This window comes from Callorhinus ursinus, unplaced genomic scaffold, assembly GCF_003265705.2.
Source record: "Callorhinus ursinus isolate GAN/ISIS: 27379988/994484 unplaced genomic scaffold, GSC_fseal_2.0 scaffold33, whole genome shotgun sequence".
NCBI classification, from domain to species: domain Eukaryota; kingdom Metazoa; phylum Chordata; class Mammalia; order Carnivora; family Otariidae; genus Callorhinus; species Callorhinus ursinus.
In genome coordinates this window covers 15273165-15293209 of record NW_027397095.1, presented here as the reverse complement: position 1 = coordinate 15293209, position 20045 = coordinate 15273165, and positions in this window count along the sequence as shown.

Sequence of the window (20045 nt, the reverse complement as noted above, 5' to 3'; positions counted from 1 at the left end):
GGTAAGGCACTCAGCATAGTGCTTGGCGCAGAGAAAGCATTCTGAAACTACAAGTTTCGTTATTTCTTTAATCTGAACCCCGATGGCATTTTTTTCCCCCAATGGCATTTTATATAAATCTCTCTTATGCCACTTACCAAATTCTGTCTTGTCTTGTTAGGGGGCTTAATCAGCTAAATCACTACTGACTTAAAACAATCACTCACCATCTCCCACAGAATCAAAAGAGAGCTTTCACTGTGTCAGTCCTCGCTCTATGCAGGCCAGGTGAGGTTTCCACCCGTGAGTAAAATTCAGCCCCAGGCTCCACACCTGGTGATGCCCTTCCGTCAGTTCCTTTAAGTGTCAACTCTGCAACCCTACTTTCTATTCACCCACCACAAGGGACCCACCAGCTTTGGTTTCCTGGAGGCTAACCAGCAGGTTTTCATTCCAGAGTCACCTTAATCAACTTTATATTATAGGTCTTTGTCAGTGAAGAACTCCAGCAGAGAGACCTGGGCTTTCTCCCCAATGCCACTATCACCTGTGGGTCTGACCTTGGGTAAATTATTTGACCTCCGTAGGACTCACTTTACTTATCTGTAAAATTAAGATGGGGCACCTGGAGGGCTCAGTTAGAAGAGCATGTAACTCTTGATCTTGGTGGTCGTGAGTTTGAGCCCCACATTGGGTGTAGAGAGAACTTAAAAATAAATAAACTTTAAAAAGATAAAAATTGGGGCGCCTGGATGACTCAGTCGGTTGGGCATCTGACTCTTGATATTGGCTCAGGTTATGATTTTGGGATCCTGGGATCGAGCTCCACATTGGGCTCTGTGCTGAACATGGAGTCTGCTTCTCCCTCTGCCTCTGCCCCTGCTTCACTCTCAAGTAAATAAATAAAATCTTTTTAAAAAAAGATGCCATTATCATGATATTTCTTCTAATTCTTAGTAGATTATAAGCTCCTTGAGGACAGGAAGTATGTGCACATAGTATACTCTATAGAAGTCCGTTGAATTAAGTTCTGAATTTTGATGTAAACAACCCTGAAATGCTCATATCCACAGCATTTATCTTGGGGAAAAACCATGTTTCTGTATGAAGTTAGAAGAGAGAAGTACAGTTTTTTAGATAAGAACAAGTTTAAGGGACACCTGGCTGGCTCAGTCGGTTGAGCATCTGCCATGGGCTGAGGTCATGATCCCAGGGTCCTGGGATCGAGTCCCGCATCAGGAGCCTGCTTCTCCCTCTGTCCGCCACTCCCCCTGCTTGTGCTCTCTCTCTCTGACAAATAGATAAAATCTTAAAAAAAAAAAAAAAAAAAAAAAAGAACAAGTTTAAGCTACAATACTATCTACGGAGCTAACAAAATGGGTTGGAACTATTTAGGGTGTTTTCCCTATTCACAGAACCAATGAAAAGTGTTGAGAAATAATTTACCACGTTGTTTTATCTGAGCTTCATTTTCACAGGAGAAAAATATGACCACTTAAAATTTTATAGTCTTTTCCAGGTGATCTGTGGCCAGATCTGGTAACATGAACTAGCCTCTATTTTTAATATCCTTTTTTTTTTAATCTTTGGCATTGTCAATGCACTTTTCCTCTCAGAGAGATTCACAAGAAAAAAAGCCTTTATGATATAAAGTTACAAATCCCAGGGAGAAACTGAGCCAGGGCAGTTGCCTGGTAAATAGCGTGGGGTCTCGGGGCTACAGTATTCCAAGGGGGCCCATGTGAAAACCTAAACCCCTAAGGCACTTTTTTTAACCTCAGTGGATAAAGCTGAGGAGGAAGAGAAACAGCAACAACAAAATGTCATTTCCACGCTAAAAGCAATTTCTTTCTAGTGAGTGGTGGAGTTGCCAATGCTCCTTTGAAGCGGACTCTTCCTTTGTTCTGAGAAAAAAACACCCAGATGTTAAACAAAGATTCTCTCCTGAAATGAAAATGGGAATTCAATTTCCTCATTTAGGGATGATAATGTTCAAGGTACCCTGTATGGGGCGCCCGGCCGGCTCAGTTCATAGAACATGTGACTCTTGATCTCTAGAGGTCATGAGTTCGAGCCCCATGTTGAGTGTAGAGCTTACTTAAAAAATAAAAGATAATAAAGGTGCCCTCTTTGGAAAGCAGAGCTGCATTTCTGCTCAGCAGGGTACTTTGGGGGAAAATGTGTCTCTGGCACAAGAGGGAGAGGTGATAAAGCCAGCCAGGTGTCCCTTAAACTTGTTCTTATCTAAAAAACTGTACTTCTCTGTTCTAACTTCATACGGAAACATGGTTTTTCCCCAAGATAAATGCTGTGGATATGAGCATTTCAGGGTTGTTTACATCAAACCTGCCTGGTTCTCTGGACTCAGTCTAGGTCTTGTGTTTAGAGGAGCATCATAGGCGCGTTGCAACTCTTTCCAGAAAAGATTTTATAAGATTCTATGCCTAAGGGCAAGCTGCTTTGGGCCCCAGATGACAAAATGTGACAGAGTTGGGAAAAAGACAATTCTCTTGGCCTTTTCATTCATTCAATTCATTCAAACAAATACTTACTGAAAACCTACTTTGCATTATGCTCTGTGCTACGTGCTAGAGAGAGAGAGTAGTGAACCAGATATTCTTGGGGCCTCTCTTCACATCCCTTACATTCTGATGGTATATGATTCATCTACTGTTGCAATAACAAATCACCCCAAAATTTAGGGGCTTAAAACAGCAAATATTTCTTAGCTCACAGTTTTGGTGGATCAGGAATCTGGTGGTGGCTTAGCTGATGCCCCCATCTCAAGTCTCTCATAAGGCTACAACCGAGGTGTCCACCAGGGTTGTAGTCACCTCAAGACTTGATTTGGGCCGGATCTGCTTCCAAGCTCACTCATATGGCTGATGGCAAGGCTTCAAATCCTTCTCAGCTATTGGCCAGAGACATCAGTCCATTGCCACAAGGACCTCCCCTTAGGGCTAATAAAAAGATGGCAGCTGGCTTCCCCCAGAATGAGAGATCAGAGAGGAAGAGAGGCAAGAAGAAAGTCAGAGTCTTTTTGTGACATAATCTCAAAAGTCACATCCATGATTTGTGTGAGATTCTGTTCATTAGAAGCAAGTCAAGTAGGTTAAGCCGAATGCAACCTACGGTTCGTTCCATAAGGGCACGAATGCCTGGAAGCTGGGATCATTGGGAGCCATCATAGACATTACCTAACCACAGGCAAGGTCAAACTCTCCTCTGGCTCCCCAAAGAGCCGTTGCCATTGGGAATGTATCTTTTCCCATTTTATCCCGAATTTGTTTTTCACTGGTATGGCAGGGGAAATCTACTGTTTGTGGGGAACAGGTATCACTCATCATCAGAATCTGTTCAAGGTCTAAAAACGGGTTGACTAACAAATTTTCTAAAAGCAGGAGCCTACAGTACATTGTTTTAAAAGAAAATAATGCGGAGCTCCTGGGTGGCTCAGTTGGCTAAGCATCTGCCTTCGCCTCAGATCATGATCTCCGGGTCCTGGGATCCAGCAGCACCTGGCTCCCTGCTCAGCAGGGAATCTGCTTCTCCCTCTGCCCCTCCTCCCCCCTCATGCTCTCTCAAATAAATAAGTAAAATCTTTTAAAAAATAATAAAATAATAAAATATAATGTGTTCCCAACCCTCTCAATACCAATTTCCTCAGCTATCACTAACACACTCTGAGATACCTATGCAACCATCCACCAAAGATTTCAACATAATATAAAGCATTTAAGACAGTAATTACTTAACAGCTTAACCCTTAATGACCTCATTGGTGGGTATGTTTGCATGCAATATGCAATGACACGATAGAGCATCCGTTGCAATGATTTTCCTTCTGTGCTGCTAGGCATTGACCCTGAGATCATGACTTGAGCCAAAAATCAAAGAGTCAGACACTTAACCAACTAAGCCACCCAGGCACCCCCCCCAAAAATGAGTATATAAATTTAATGCAATTACAATTAGGATCCCATAATTTTTGTTTCCCTTATTTTTTTAAAGATATGATTTACTTACTTGACAGAGAGAGCACAAGCAAGGGGGGAGCAGAGGGAGGAGCAGAGAGAGAGGGAAAAGCAGGCTCCCCGCTGAGCAGGGAGCCCAAAGTAGGGCTCCATCCCAGGACCCCGAGATCATGATCTGAGCCAAAGGCAGACACTTAACTGACTGAGCCACCCAGGTGCCCCGTGTCTCTCTTATTTTATAAACAGAGTACATGATCTTAATGCTTCAATGGAAAAATAAATGTCTAAGAATAGCTAATAAAGTTGTAGAAAATAAAACCAGTATGTGATAGCTGTTTTTGTTTTTTTTTTTAAGGTAGGCTCCAAGCCCAACATGGGGCTCAGACTCAGGACTCTGAGATCAAGATTTGCGTGCTCCACCGACCAAGCCAGCCAGCTACCCTTATGTGATATCTGCTTTAAAAGATTTTAAATATAGGGGCGCCTGGGTGGCTCAGTTGGTTAAGTGACTGCCTTCAGCTCAGGTCATGATCCTGGGGTCCCAGGATTGAGTCCTGCATCGGGCTCCCTGCTCGGTGGGGAGTCTGCTTCTCCCTCTGACCCTCTCCCCTCTCTCTCTCATTCTCTCTCTCTCAAATAAATAAATAAAATCTTTAAAAACAAAAAATAAAAGATTTCAAATATATCCTGAAGCCATTATAAACAAAATGGTATGATATTGGCATAGGAATAGACTAATAGATCAGTGGAACAAAACAAAGTGTAAAAATAGAGACAAGTATATGTGGGTCTTTGATATATGACAAAGCTGGTAATTCGATTCAGTAGAAAAGGGGCAATTTATTTAATAAAAAGAGACTGGCACAATTCCCTACCAATCTAGAATAAAATTAATTTAAACTCTCTACAATATGCCACTTTAAAAAATTTGAGACATAATAAAAACATAAGTTTAAACACTAAAACCAAAAAATTACAAGAACTTTTAGACAAACACATGTTTAATTTAGCAGTTTTGGAACTCTTTTAAGGGATATGGAACACCCAGAAGCTATAAAGAAAAATTTAAACTTATTTACTATGTGCTTTTCTTTTTAAACATTTCCATGGAAGAAAATACCATAAAGAAGGACAAATGATACACTGAGAAATAAAACTTACTATACATATGCCAGATAAGAGGTCAATATCTGTAAGACTCAAATAGCTCCTTGAAACTGATAAGACAAAAAACATAGTAGGAAAATTAATGAAGAATATGAAGTGGAAATCCAAATGGTAATTAAACAACAGCAGTTCGAGAAACACAAATTAAAAACAAAATAACAAGGTATTTCTCACCCATTAGATTGGCAAAATTTAAGTACCAAAACCTACTGCTTATGTTCATCTGACTGTTTTCAGCCTTTTGGGAAAGCAATCTGAGAATATCTATAAAAATTACAACTACACATACCTTTTGTCTCAGCAATTCCACACCTGTGACTCTGTCCCCAAGAAATATAAATACCAGTTTAAGGAGACTTACACAAATACATACACAATGATGTTTATAGCAGAAAGAATGCCCTTCCACAGAGAAATAAGTGAATAAATTGTATATCCATACCATGGAATACTGTGCAGACAGTAAAAGGAATTAATTAGATCTTACCATTCAAGTCGGAGATCTCACTGTTGAGCAAGAAACATAAGAGACAAAAAAAGTTTATCACATGATACTTCTTTAAAAATGAATAATGGTTTTTAGGGGCGCCTGGGGGGCTCAGTCATTAAGAGTCTGCCTTCGGCTCAGCTCATGATCCCAGGGTCCTGGGATCGAGCCCCGAATTGGGCTCCCTGCTCGGCAGGAAGCCTGCTTCTCCCTCTCCCATTCCCACTGGTTGTGTTCCCTCTCTCGCTGTGTCTCTCTGTCAAATAAATAAACAAAGTCTTTAAAAAAATAAAAATGATAAAAAATAAAAAATAAATGAATAATGGTTTTTAATCCTCTATATGTGTCTGTTTAGAGGAGCATCACAGGCACGTTGCAACTCTTTCCAGAAAAGATTTTATAAAATTCTACGCATAAGGGCAAGCTGCTTTGGGGCCCAGATGACAAAATGATTATTTTTAACATAGTTATATGAACCTGAATAAAGAGCTAAAGGATATACACACCCAGTCACTAACACTGGTTATGCAGTGGAGAGTAACAAGCAAACAATCAAGAACTGTAAACTTAAGGGGCTCCCGGCTGACTCAGTCTGAAGAGTATGAGACTCCTGATCTCAGGGTCATGAGTCCAAGCCCCATGTTGGGTGTGGAGAATACCTAAAAATAAAATCCTTAAAAAATGGGGCATCGGGGCGCCTGGGTGGCTCAGTCGTTAAGCGTCTGCCTTCGGCTCAGGTCGTGATCCTAGGGTCCTGGGATTGAGCCCCGAGTCGGGCTCCCTGCTCTGCGGGAAGCCTGCTTCTCCCTCTCCCACTCCCCCTGCTTGTGTTCCCTCTCTCACTGTGTCTCTGTCAAATAAATAAATAAAATCTTTAAAAAAAAAATGGGGCATCTAGGTGGCTCAGTCAGTTAAGCGTCGGACTCTTGATTTCAGCTGAGTGTGGAGCCTGCTTAAGATTCTCTCTCCTGCAAGCCGGTGCAGCCATTCTGGAAAACAGTATAGAGGTTCCTCAAAAAGTTGACAATAGAGCTACCCTACAACCCAGCAATTGCACTGCTGGATATTTACCCCAAAGATACAAATGTAGGGATCCGAACGGGTACGTGCACCCTAGTGTTTATAGCAGCAATGTCCACAATAGCCAAACTATGGAAAGAGTCTAGAGGTGCATCAACAGATGAATGGATAAAGAAGATGTGGTATATATATACAATGGAATTTTATGCAGCCATCAAAAAAACGAAATCTTGCCATTTGCAATGACATGGATGGAACCAGAGGGTATTATGCTAAGTGAAATAAGTCAATCAGAGAAAGACAAGTATCATATGATCTCACTAATATGAGGAATTTGAGAAACAAGACAGAGGATCATAGGGGAAGGGAGGAAAAAATGAAACAAGATGAAACCAGAGAGGGAGACAAACCACAAGAGACTCTTAATCTCAGGAAACAAACTGAGGGTTGCTGGAGGGGTGGGGGGTGGGAGGGACGGGGTGGCTGGGTGATGGACATTGGGGAGGGTATGTGCTATGGTGAGCACTGTGAATTGTGTAAGACTGATGAATCACAGACCTGTACCTCTGAAACAAATAATACATTATATGTTAATGAAAAAAAAGAAGATAGTAGGAAGGGAAAAATGAAGGGGGGGAATCGGAGGGGGAGACGAACCATTAGAGGCTATGGACTCTGAGAAACAAACAGGGTTTTAGAGGGGAGGGGGGTGGGGGGATGGGTTAGCCTGGTGATGGGTATTAAAGAGGGCACATTCTGCGTGGAGCACTGGGTGTTATATGCAAACAATGAATCATGGAACACTACTTCAAAAACTAATGATGCAATATGGTGACTAACATAACATAATAAAATAAAATTTAAAAAAAAAGATTCTCTCCCTCTCCTCCTACCCCTCCCTGCTCCCCCCACCCACGCATGCCTGCACTCTCAGAAACAAACAAACAAACAAACAAAGAAAAAATTGTAGGAATGCCTGGGTGTCTCAGTTGGTTGAGTGTCTGCCTTCGGCTCAGGTCATGATCCTAGGGTCGTGGGATAGAGTCCCGCATCAGGCTCCCTGCTCAGTGGGAAGCCTGCTTCTCCCTCTGCTTCTGCCCCTCCCTCAGCTTGTTCTCTCTCTCTGACAAATAAATAAGATCTTAAAAAAAAAAAAGAATTGTAAAATTGGGGCACCCGGCTGGCTCAGTCAGTAGAGCATGCAACTCTTGATATTGGGGTTGTAAGTTCGAGCCCCACATTGGGTGCAGAGATTCCTTAAAAATAAAATCCTTAAAAAATATATATAAATAAAAATAAAATCTTTTAAAAAAGAATTGTAAAATGGCATTTATGTGTAAATATACCCAAGAGATGAATGAAGGGATGGTAACCAATATATTAAGGACAGTTATCTCAGGGTGGTGAAATTCAGGTGATGATTTACTTTATTCTTTATATTTCTCTGTATTTTATTTTTGTTCACTGTGAATAAACGGGTGTTATTTTTTTTCTTTTAGACAGAGAGAGTGCTGGGGGGGTGGAAAAGGAAGGGGGCAGAGGGAGAGGGAGAAAATCTTAAGCAGGCTCCACATCCATCTCAGAGCCTAACGAGGGGCTCAATCTCATGACCCTGAAATCATGACCTGAGCTGAAATCAAGAGTCCAACCCTTAATCGACTGAGCCACTAAACATGTGTTATTTTTCCAACCAGAAAAAGAAGACATCTATTTTCATTGAATGAAAGACAGTTGGGAAGAAGAAAGTAGGGTTCAGTTTTTAACAGCTATGCATAGGTGGATCTGAAAACAGCTAGAAACAGAACACTGTAAAAGATACCGCAATAGTCTCTAGGTGCTATGGGGATGATAGGGGCCAGGATTATGGCTAATAAAAAAGAAAGAACAGGATATGTTTAAAAATTATTTCAGATAAGGGATTAAGAAGGTTTAGCAATTTGGAGGTACATATGTGTGTACACACCTACCACTTCAAAGCTTTATATCAGTAGCCTACAAGGGAGGGGTTTTTTCAGCTTCGGGATTAACAAAAAATGTAGTATTGGGGAGCCTGGCTGGCTCATTCGGTAGAGCATACGATGCTTGATCTCGGGGTTGTGAATTCCAGCCCCACACTGGGTATATGGTTTACTTAAAAATAAATAAACAACAAATTTTTTTCTTTTATTTGAGAGAGAGAGAATGAGAGATAGAGAGCACGAGAGGGAAGAGGGTCAGAGGGAGAAGCAGACTCCCTGCCGAGCAGGGAGCCCGATGTGGGACTCGATCCCGGGACTCCAGGATCATGACCTGAGCCGAAGGCAGTCGCTTAACCAACTGAGCCACCCAGGCACCCAATAAATAAAAATTTTTTAAAAACAAATGTAGGATTAGGGCGCCTGGGTGGCTCAGATGGTTAAGCGTCTGCCTTCGGCTCAGGTCATGATCCCAGAATCCTGGGATCGAGTCCCGCATCGGGCTCCCTGCTCCTTGGGAGCCTGCTTCTCCCTCTGCCTCTCTCTCTCTCTCTCTCTCTCTCTCTCTCTCTCTGTGTCTCTCATGAATAAATAAATAAAAATCTTTAAAAAAAATAAAAATAAAAAATAAAAAAATAAAAACAAATGTAGGATTAACCCATAAAACCGTATATATTTAAGGTGTACAACTTGATGTCTTCACATATACACTATGAAATGATCACCACAATCAAGCTAATTAACATATTCAACACCTCACATAGCTACCATTTTCTTTTATTTTCTTCTTTAGTATTTGTGGTGAGAACACTTAAGATCTACCTTCTTGGGGCGCCTGGGTGGCTCAGTTGGTTAAGCGTCTGCCTTTGGCTCAGGTCATGATCCCAGGATCCTGGGATCGAGTCCCGCATCAGGCTCCCTGCTCAGCGGGGAACCTGCTTCTCCCTCTGTCTCCTGCTCCCCCCGCCTGTGCCCTCTCTTGCTCTCTCAAATAAATAAAATCTTAAAAAAAAAAAAAAACACCCTTCTTAACATCGAGTATACAATAGAGTATTATTAACTACAGTCACCATGCTGTACATTAGATCCCCAGAACTCATTCATCCTGCATTACTGAGACTCCGTACCCGTTGACCAACATCTCCCCGTGGAGAGAAGCAGGGAAATTCTTTAGTTGTGTGGGTCTCTGGAACCGTTGTCCCTGGCACTGAGGTTTCTGCCTCCTCTAATATTCAGTAAATTTGTTCCCATCAGCACTGTGAGCAGCGTTACATTATTTATCCTTTCACTAACAACCTCAACAGTCCTTAGTCAAATATATTTCCTTTGCTCAAAGGAGAAAAAGGGGAAGTTTTTATTTTTGCTCAGTGGGGTAGGGAACTACTCTAGTAGACTTTGCGTTGGGGTCATTTTTATCAATTCAGCCAATGTACAAATTCTAATTAGTTACCTACTCATGTATGCCTATAGGAATGTACGGGAGTGCATAGATGTTTGCTTTTTCCATCACCTTACCTACCTGTGTACCTATCTATTTACTTAAACCATTGCTTATTCGAGAAAGGATTTTAAGGGGTCATTAAATATACAACATTTTGTACTTTCAAGAGAGCTACTTCTTGAAAAATAAGTTCTTTCGGCCTTTACTTTCAGGCCATGTCTCTCTCTGTGTAAGGACCAGGAAATAGCATTATCAATCTGGTGACTTTGGCTAACCCAAGAGCTAAAGTGAGTCTTCTGAGAATCGCTCCCATCTATCACTGTACAAAGGATCGTGAAGATGGTCAAACAGCCCCAAATCCCTTGTGGGACAGCCAATTCGGTCAATAAATGCTTGCTGAACTGAGCGTTATAGTTAATGTAAACAGACACTGAACAACCCCCATTGCAAAAGCAGGTTGAAAAGGAGATAATCATCCCTAAAGTACTCCGAAGTCAGGCAATCACGTTCAGAACTGAAAGGCGTCTGTGCTGACCCAATCCTGTCCATCTCCAGCAAATCTTTTGCTTCTGCCTACAGCATGCCTTTCCACATCCCCACTGGCCCCTGCTTCTTGCTCGTGAAGGCAGCTTGATAGACTGGACCCAGAGAGGCCCGAGTTCAAAGCCTCACTGACAATGACTAGATTCATGGCCTTGAGTCACTCGGTCTTTCTGAGCTTCAGTGGCCTCATCTGCAAAACAGAAACAGTGATACCTAGATCACGAGTTCCACTGTAGGTCAAGTACATGGCTCTTGGCTCTGATTAATGTTAATTCACTCCCTTCCCCCTTCTTTGCCTTGAGAAATCCTACTTATTCTTCAAGGCCCACTAAAAATGTCACCTCCTTTATGACACCTTCCCTCACCCTCTTTACAGATTTAATCACTCCCTCCTCTGCACATTCATAGCACTCTGATCAGACCCCATGAGACCACTTTCCACATTAAATAGAATTCATAGGGCACATGGCAGGCTCAGGCAGAAGAGCATGCGACTCTTGATCTTGGGGTCATGAGTTCGAGCCCCACGTTGGGTGTAGAGATGACTTAAATAAAACTTTAAAAAAAACACATAAGTAGGTTTCATAGCTGTCTCAATAGATCAGATGCTTTTCGAGGGTATGATCTATATCATATTCATATTAATATGCCCCAGCATCTTGTAACAATGCCAGTACCTGGCCTATAATAGATACTTAGTAAATATTTGCCAGATGAGTGTTTAGCTATGGGCAAAGAAATGATATCAGTTCTATAGTTCAAATAAGTCTGGTGTCATGACCAAGTTAAGTGTCTTACTGTGGGGTTTTATTTGCCTGTGTCATCATTCATCTCCAGAGTTCTCAAAGAGGGTAAATAGACCTCTTGGCCAAAGGGGAACAAGTGTGTCTACTTGATTTAGAGTTTCAAAAGGCCTTTGACAACTAGGCACAATTCCAAGGGAAACATTTCCTGCCGCCACAGCTTCTCCAACCCTGCAGGCTGAAATCCCATCCCCCTCAACGGGTCTCTGCTATCACTTCCTTCAGGAACCCCTTTTTCTTTTCTTTTCTTTTTGTAAAAAATTTTATTTGACAGAAAGACACAGCGAGAGAGGGAACACAAGCAGGGGGAGTGGGAGAGGGAGAAGCAGTCTTCCCACGGAGCAGGGAGCTCAATGCAGGGCTCGACCCCAGGACCCTGGGATCATAACCCGAGCCAAAGGCAGATGCTTAACGACTGAGCCACCCAGGCGCCCGGGAACCCCTTTTGCATTCTTCCAAACTCATGGGGCTCCCCTCTCCTTTGAATGGCAAGGGCTTTATGCCTGTCCTCTCTTGTGGCACCGTATCATTTTCTCGGCGTATATTGGAGCACCCTGAATGTGTGTCTAATACCCCTACCAGGTAGAGAGCAAGAGGCAGGAACTGGATCTTACCTCTGGTGCCCCTACAGCGCCTACCACGAGGCTGAACACGTAACAGGCTAGTAATATGTAATCGACAGATTATGTAGATAAGTGCACTACTGGGTATAAGAGAGTGTGCGGGCAAAGCCCTGCTATCAAGGTCAGAAGTGAATCTCCCAGGAACACAGATATCAGAGAAAGAAAAAAGGGAAGGAAGGGACCCGCTTTTGTTGAGTGCCTCCTCCTTAAGCATTTTCATGTGCACGAAGGAAAAACTGAGCTGCACGTCTGCTATGTGCTAGGCTCTGTGCTACATAGTTTGATATACCTTGTCTCATCTGGTTCTCCCAACAACAAAGAGGAGCTGCCTTACTTCTCCCCAGTATTTTTTCCCTTTCAACAGATGTGTATATTCAGCATCTTCTATTATTTCAGACCCAAAGCCAAGGAAAAGGCACAGAACCAAAGAGGTTCATGAGATGAGCAGAAAAGATATCCATGTAAACAGACAATCATAATACAGAGCAATAAGAAAATATTTTATAAAAGGCCTTTGAGAGGGTTCCACACTTAAGAAAAAAAAACATTTTTTAAAAGATTTTATTTATTTGAGAGAGAGAGAAAGAGAATGAGCAGGGGGAGGGGCAGAGGGAGAGGGAGAAGCAGACTCCCCACTGAGCAGCGAGCCTGACGCGAGGCTCGATCCCAGGACCCTGGGATAATGACCTGAGCTGAAGGCAGACGCTTAACCGACTGAGCCACCCAGGTGCCCCAAGAAAATTTTTTTCAATCCTAGTATGTTTATAGTATCATGACAATGTTTAAGTGTCCAGTCACCCTTCCTGAAACCCTATCCTTCCTCTATTACCTTTATTCTCAGATGATCTAGTCTCTTCACTATGATGATATAGACGACCCTGTCTGAGCAATCTAGCTGCCTTAAATCCCCTTCAAAGCCTGGCCCGAGATAACCTGAGGATCCCAAATTGAGAGCCTACACAGGCCAAGCGGGCCACAGAAGAGAAGGCAGCGGCTTCGTGGCAGATTGGAGGGCAAACACTGCATCTCAAGTGAGCAGTAGCTACTTGGTTCCAGCTGACCGTGACCGTGAACATCTGAAGGCCCAGAGCAGCCAGAACTTTGGGACTCTCAAGAGAAAGCAGAAATTTGGATTTTCAAAATGTAAAATCTCCTGGCTTTTTTTTTTTAAGTTTATTATTACTATTTTTTTTCATAATCTCTACACCCAGTGTGGGGCTTGAACTCACAACCCTGAGATCAAGAGTCGTATGCTCTTCCAGCAGAGACAACCAGGTGCCCCAAAATCTCCCAGTTGTTAACTGTTGACTCAAAATGCTTAGAATGTTGTATAGGCCAAATAAAACACAAACAGCGGTTTGTGTTCTTTAACACAAGCGAAGGGATACAAAAAATTAACTGTCCCGGATTTGACATCAATGTCCTGCACCTGCTAATGCTCTCTTGAACTCTGCATAGGAAAGCACTGCTATCATGACTTCCTGCTATCCTTGCCCTTAGCCCTGGCATCGGTGACTTCCTTTGAGACAAAGCCAGGGCCGTTTCCCAGCCCTTATATGCCTTGACCTCTACAGCATTTAGCCAGTGCCATCCTGAGTCCCTAGTTACTGCTGCGTCGGCAAGGCCAAGTTTGAATCTCTGTCTCCCCTGCTATGCCTTATAGCCACACCTTGCCATCTCCTGGACAGAAACTGGGGGTTTCTCCCGCACTTCCTAACTGGTCTCCCTGCATCGTGCTGGAGCATTCTGACTCCTCTTTCAATACTGTATTCTCAAAAACACAAACCTGATCATGTTGACTCCCTACTTAAAACCCTTCCTTAGTTTCCTGCTCTCTTGCGGCATGGTGTCCAAGGCCCTTCATGATCCAGCCTCTGCTTATCTCTCCAGCCTCGTGTCCAATCGCTGCACTTCCTAATTCCTTTCCTTGTGTCAACTGAGCCTTTGCAGCTATAGAAATGCCATGCCCTCTGATGCCCCAGTGCCTTGGCACTACTGTTTCCTCCGCCTGGAAAAACCAACTCCCAACCCCCTGATCCAAGGATACAACAACTACTCCTGTCACCCTCAGCTCAGATGGCAGTCTTCCTTGAACCAGCCCCACCTACACCCCCAACTACGTTGGCTGCCCCCCGGTACCCTTTGTGAAACCATCAGAGCGCTTATCTCACTACCCTAATTGTCTGGTTCCTCTGCTAAACTCTAAGTTCCTAAAAAACAGGAATTTATTTTTTTAAAACCCTGTATCCTCACTCTCCAGCTCAGTGTGCTGTATGACCCAGAGCCAACACTTGCTATTTGCCAAATGACTGTATTGATAAACGAGGGTCCCAATACTAAACAAATAAATAAATAAATAAATAAATAAATAACACACTTCCACTTCCCAGAGCAGCTGGGCATGAGACCAAACCATGGGACACATGGAAGAGGACCTGCAGGACTTAGGAAGAAAAGTATAAAAACCCAGAGTGGTCAAGAACAGCAACGATCTCTAAGCCACACTGAGTTCAAGGTTTCCCTGAATTGCTTAGGGAAGAGGAAATTGGAAATTCACATTAGAATCCAACAGGATAGGAGCTGTAGTTTGATAGAGATAATATGCTTCAGTTTAAATTACACGAAAAGAATTTATAATCCTTGGCTACATCGAGTCATTTCAGCCAAGTCTTTTTGTTGTCTTCAAGTACAGTTAGCAGGACCGCAAGGAACCCACTTGATGCACGCAGTTAAGGTTTGGGTGCCCAGGGGCGCCTGGGTGGCTCAGTCGGTTAAGCATCTGCCTTCGGCTCAGGTCATGATCCCGGGGTCCTAGGATCGAGCTCCGCATTGGGCTCCCTGCTCATTGGGGAGTCTGCTGCTCCCTCTGTTTGTGCTCTCTCTGTCAAATAAATAAATAAAATCCTTAAAAGAAAAAGAAATCTGGCTCAAGCCTCCATGTTTCCCAGAACTCCTATTTCCAGACCTTCCATCAGCCTGAGGGAGAAAGAGCAAAGGAGGCTAGCAAGAGCCCAGCTCCTTACATGCCTCGGTTTCCCCAGTGGGGGGCCCTGGGGGTATCGCGGGCACCCGCTGGCCACACCGGTCTTCCTCTGCAGTTGCTGGTATCCATCCGCTCCGACCGTGACCTCCGCTCAGCTCTGATGCCCCGGCCCCGAGCCTCTGTGTATTCAGGTAACAGAAACTGACACCCACAGCAGTGATGTGACTTGCCCTAGGACCCCAAGGAAGCGAGGGGGCAGATCCGGAACTCAACACCAGATTTCAGATTGTCAGTGAAGACTTCTGTCTGCTACACGGGCCATCTCCCCAAAGGGAGCAGACACTGGGGACATGTAGAACAGTATTTTATTCCACAAAGTGCTTTGGCTGCTGCAGCTTTGCATATCACCTACTCAACTATGCCACTCTTTGTCAGAGCTGTAAGGTGGAATCTCAACATCCTCAGAGTGTGGAGAAATTTTGAAATCAAAAAGACTGCAGGAAAAGAAATAAAAAGACATCCAGATACCTAAAGGGGAAAATTAGAGGCCATGCACTGCTCTGGAAAGAGGGTGTGAGACAAAGCACAAAATAATGTATCAGCAAAACCACTTCTCTTAATTCTAGCTCCAGCAGCCCCTTGCAACAGAAACATTGCAAAGGCTGCTCCTGGGGAGCGCCCGGGCGAGCAGTCAGTCCAGCTCACGGAAAGGGCAGGCGTAGAAGTCACAAGCTGTTAGCTTGAAGGGAACAGAGGACTACAGCTCTAAGCAGGAAGTGACAGAGCCCTTAGTCAATCTGGAGAGATTAACTGTGTCCTCATTAATTTCGCTTCGTTATAGTCCAGTAAGCATTGTCAAGGGTTTTAAAGCAGATCATGACAGTGGCGCTGGGCCGTGCAATGCTGCAGAGATCAGGTGGCTGAGCGGTGTCTCAGGAAGAGAAGGTAGCACAGGGCTATTTAATGGATATTTTATAAATATAACACCTGTAGGGGCGTCTGGCTGGCTCAGTCAGAAGAGCACGCGACTCTTGATCTTGAGGTCATGGGTTCGAGCCCCATGCTGGATGTAGAGATTACTAAAAAAAATAAACTTTTAATTAAAAAAAATATATGTATATATATAATGCCTGTAGATGAGAGAGTGTTGTATGTGTGCAATCATCTATAGGCATTTTATCTATAAAGTATCCATTCAATAGCCCTGTAGGGTCTAGTTCACAGTAGACACTAAATTAAGTTGACATAATATTAATAGCGAATACTTACTGAGCATTTTTTCATGTATTATCTCCTTTAATCCTCCCATTAACCCTGTGAAGCCTGCACTATCATTGTATTCATTCTACTGCTGGCACAGAAAGGTGAAATGACTTGCCCAGGGTCACACAGCTAGTAAGTAACTGAATTAGAGACTCACCCAAGGCTTCTCCCATCTCTGGCTTTGATTTCTGCCTAAATACATTCTTCTCTACTTCTGAAAGAGACTGAAACATAAAGAGTTTTTTCTTTATTTTTTTATAGTATAGCTTCCAGGGGCACCTGGCTGGCTTAGCCGGTAGAGCATGCGACTCTTGATATCTGGGTCATGAGTTCGAGCCCCACGTTCGGCGTAGAGCCTACTTAAAAAAAAAAATAGTATAGCTTCCATTTATTGAGCAGGTACTATATACCAGGCACTATTCCAGGTCCTGTAGTATTTCATCTAACCCTTACAATGACCCAAAGAGGTATGTACTATTTAACATCTGCAAGTTACAAATGAGGATATTGAGGCCCAGAGTGGTAGAGTAACAAACTGATCACAAACACAGGGAGAGAAAATGGTAGGCTTGGAAAGCCATGTGAGAGATTACAGAAGGAATCTCCTTACTTAGAGTCACAGTTGATACAATCAGCCAGTAGTGTGCTGATGAATAACAACTGGATCTCCAGCAAAAAAAGAAAGGGCCCTCAGCTCCAGACAGGCAAGATGGAGTAAGCACACTCTGCCCTGTCTCACCCAGTTAATGCTGCTATAAAACCAGGACCAATTCATGCAGCAGCTATTTGAAGATGCTGAAAAGTACACGGTAACTGGCAGACTGAAGAAAAAAATCAGAAGGGTGCCTGGGTGGCTCAGTTGATTAAGCATCTGCCTTCGGCTCAGGCTGTGATCTTGGGGTCCTGGGAATGAGCCCTGCATGGAGCTCCTTGCTCATAGGGGAGCCTGCTTCTCCTCTCCCTCTCCCTCTCCACCCCCTCACCCTCCCCCCCTGCTCATGTGGGTGCACATTCTCTCTCTCAAATAAATAAAATCTTAAAAAGAAGAAAACCAGAATCCAAAGTATCACCAAATTAGTGGTGTTTACCATTTTCCCCCTGCAGTATTCCCCAGCCTAAACAAAACCCGAAAGCAGGCCTCGGCATGAACACAGAAAGCTCCAGGAGAAACCCTCTAGTCCTGGCTCCAGGACCAGGAAAAGACATTCCTAATGGTCAGAAAGGTTTTCTTTTCTCTCTCTCCATTCTCTCTTGGCTCGGACGCCAGACAAGTCAGCCGCAATGGTGGCAAAGGAGCTTGCATGGGCCAAACCTTTCCTCTGTGATCAGCGGAGCTGTGATCCCAACAGGGTGGGGCGAACCCCCATTGTTCTTTTGTGTTCTTCTGCCTGCCCACTGCTTGTGGGCATAGGCGCGGAAGTACAAATCAGAATGACGGAACTAAAACCCCCGATTTCTGGCTGGAGGATGAAAACACTGGGGAGTCCCAGAGAGTTGTCAAGTATTGAGGAGATTGCAGAGAGGGAGGAGCTCAGGAAAATGACCTCATAGGGTCGTTTATGAACTCCTGAGCTTTGCCCCCAGTCTGACCCTAATCACCCTGAACCTAATGACCGCGACAAAAACTTTGAGAACTGGACCGCAAGAGAGATCACGGTCCAGGTCCTATACTGACCACTGGGTGGCCCATAATTGAGATCCAAACAGCAATGTAAAGGCTTTGAAAATCAAACTAAAATTGGAACTACAGCCCACAGAGAAACTGGGTTAGAAATTGCAGCCCAAACCTACCCAGGTTGATTGTCTGCTAAATATTAACATCTTTTATAGGACTTAACACCTAGAGTCTTATGAACACAATAATCAAAATGTCCAGGATGTAATCTAAAAAATATTCAGCATACAAAAACAGGAAAATCTCAATTCACAAGAGAATAGACAACCAACAGATGCCAATGTCAGAATGACACAGATGTTGTAATTATCTGACAATTTTAAAACAGCTATTATAAAAATGCTCAAGCAAAGCACTCATGAACGTTTCTGAAGCAACGTGAAAAATGTAAGGTCTCAAAAAAAGAACAGAAGATACAAAGACATGTAAAGTTTCAAACTGAAAAATACAATAACCACAATTAAAAACCCACTCTATGGGGTCAAGAGCAGATTGCAGAGGACAGAGGAAGGAGACAATAAGCTTTAGATCCACAGAAGTTATCCATTCTGAACAAGAGGGGAAAAAAAAAAACAAAGACTGAAAAAATAAACGCCCCTGATTAGGAGTGTGCCAATTTCCATAGTGAAAATACTTCTATCCTGGCCAAAATCAAGGTTCCAACTGGACATCACTGAATGCAGAGTTGGGGAGAGATGCACATAATTTGGGTCTTACCCACAAACACCTCTCATCCCCCAAGGCAAAACCAGCAGTGGCAGAGTCTCCAACCTTCTAACACCACACTCCCGAGGCTGTTGATCCCCCTTTTAGACACTCCCAAGCCCAGCTAAGCTGCACAGGTGTTCTCCTCGACCTAATTTGAAATGGATAAGCCTGTGCAGGGGGCATACAATGAGACTGCTAGGGGCCAGTCCCTCAGGCGCCAGGGGAGGCCCACAGGTGTGAGACATTTCTAGGTAAATGAGCCGGGCTCAAGCCAACCCAGTATTTTCTCAAACTGACAGCCTGAGGGCTGACACAACTGGGAAAAATATAACCTAGCTGAGCAAGTCCCTGGGGCTTGTGACAAGTGACAAAGCGGGGCTTAGAATTGATCCTTGGGTTCCATATTTTCATTTTTGAGCTTTTTACCAAAAGCTGCTGGAACCTTCTGAATCCACCCCCATGTTAGGATTTTGCAGCACCCAGAAGTAAGGCTGGAAAGCAAGGTAGGCTGAAAGTTTCAAGGACAGGGGTCCCATTCCGCATAAGAATTGCTTATTTGACAAGGAGCAATTTCAAGGGTAGGGACATTTCTGAGATTTTTTTTTTAAGATTTTATTTATTTGAGAGAGAGAACGAGGGGAGGGGCAAAGGGAGAGAGAGAATCTCAAGCAGACTCCCACTGAGTGCAGAGCGCAAAGCGGGGCTCGATCTCAGGACCTGAGCTGAAACCAAGACTGAGCCACCCAAGCGCCCCAGTTCTGAGATTCTTAAACAAGGTTCCATTGCATCTAAGATCCACGATCCAGAGTTCCTCAAATGGCTTCTGACTGGTAGATCCCCAAAGCCACTAATATTCGCAAAAGGCCCTTTCTAACCCAACAATCTCATTTGCACACATTACGATGCACAGTTCCAGCGCATAAACGACTTTCTCAAGGTCACGCCACTAATGAGCTCAAACAAAAAGGGAGGTCTGACTCCCAGTCCCGTGCCTCTTTCTTGACCTCACACTACCTCTTACACTTCCTTCCCCACTCCCCCAACAAGATTTATCTGACCAGTGGTGGTAACAGCGATGAAAACCACTTCGTGTGGTTTGAGAATTACAAAACCAGCGAGTGGGGCCGGTCGCAGCTGAGTCAGGATCGCATCGAGGAGGGCAAGCTCTCGGGGTATTGTTGTTAAGTGAGCCAGAGAAGGCTAACTCATGCTGAACCGCGCGGAGTCTGGATGGTTCCCCTCCCTGAGATTAGCAGGCACGCCAGCCGCGGCTTTGAGAAGTGCTCGGGGTGCAGCTGCAGTGTGATTTCGGCGGAGCCCCGGGGAAAGCTCAGCGCCCAAGGTGGCCAGCACATCCTGGCTCCTCCCTGCCACGGCCCCGCCCCTGCAGCCCCACTGCGAGTCTGGCCAATTGTCTGACAAGG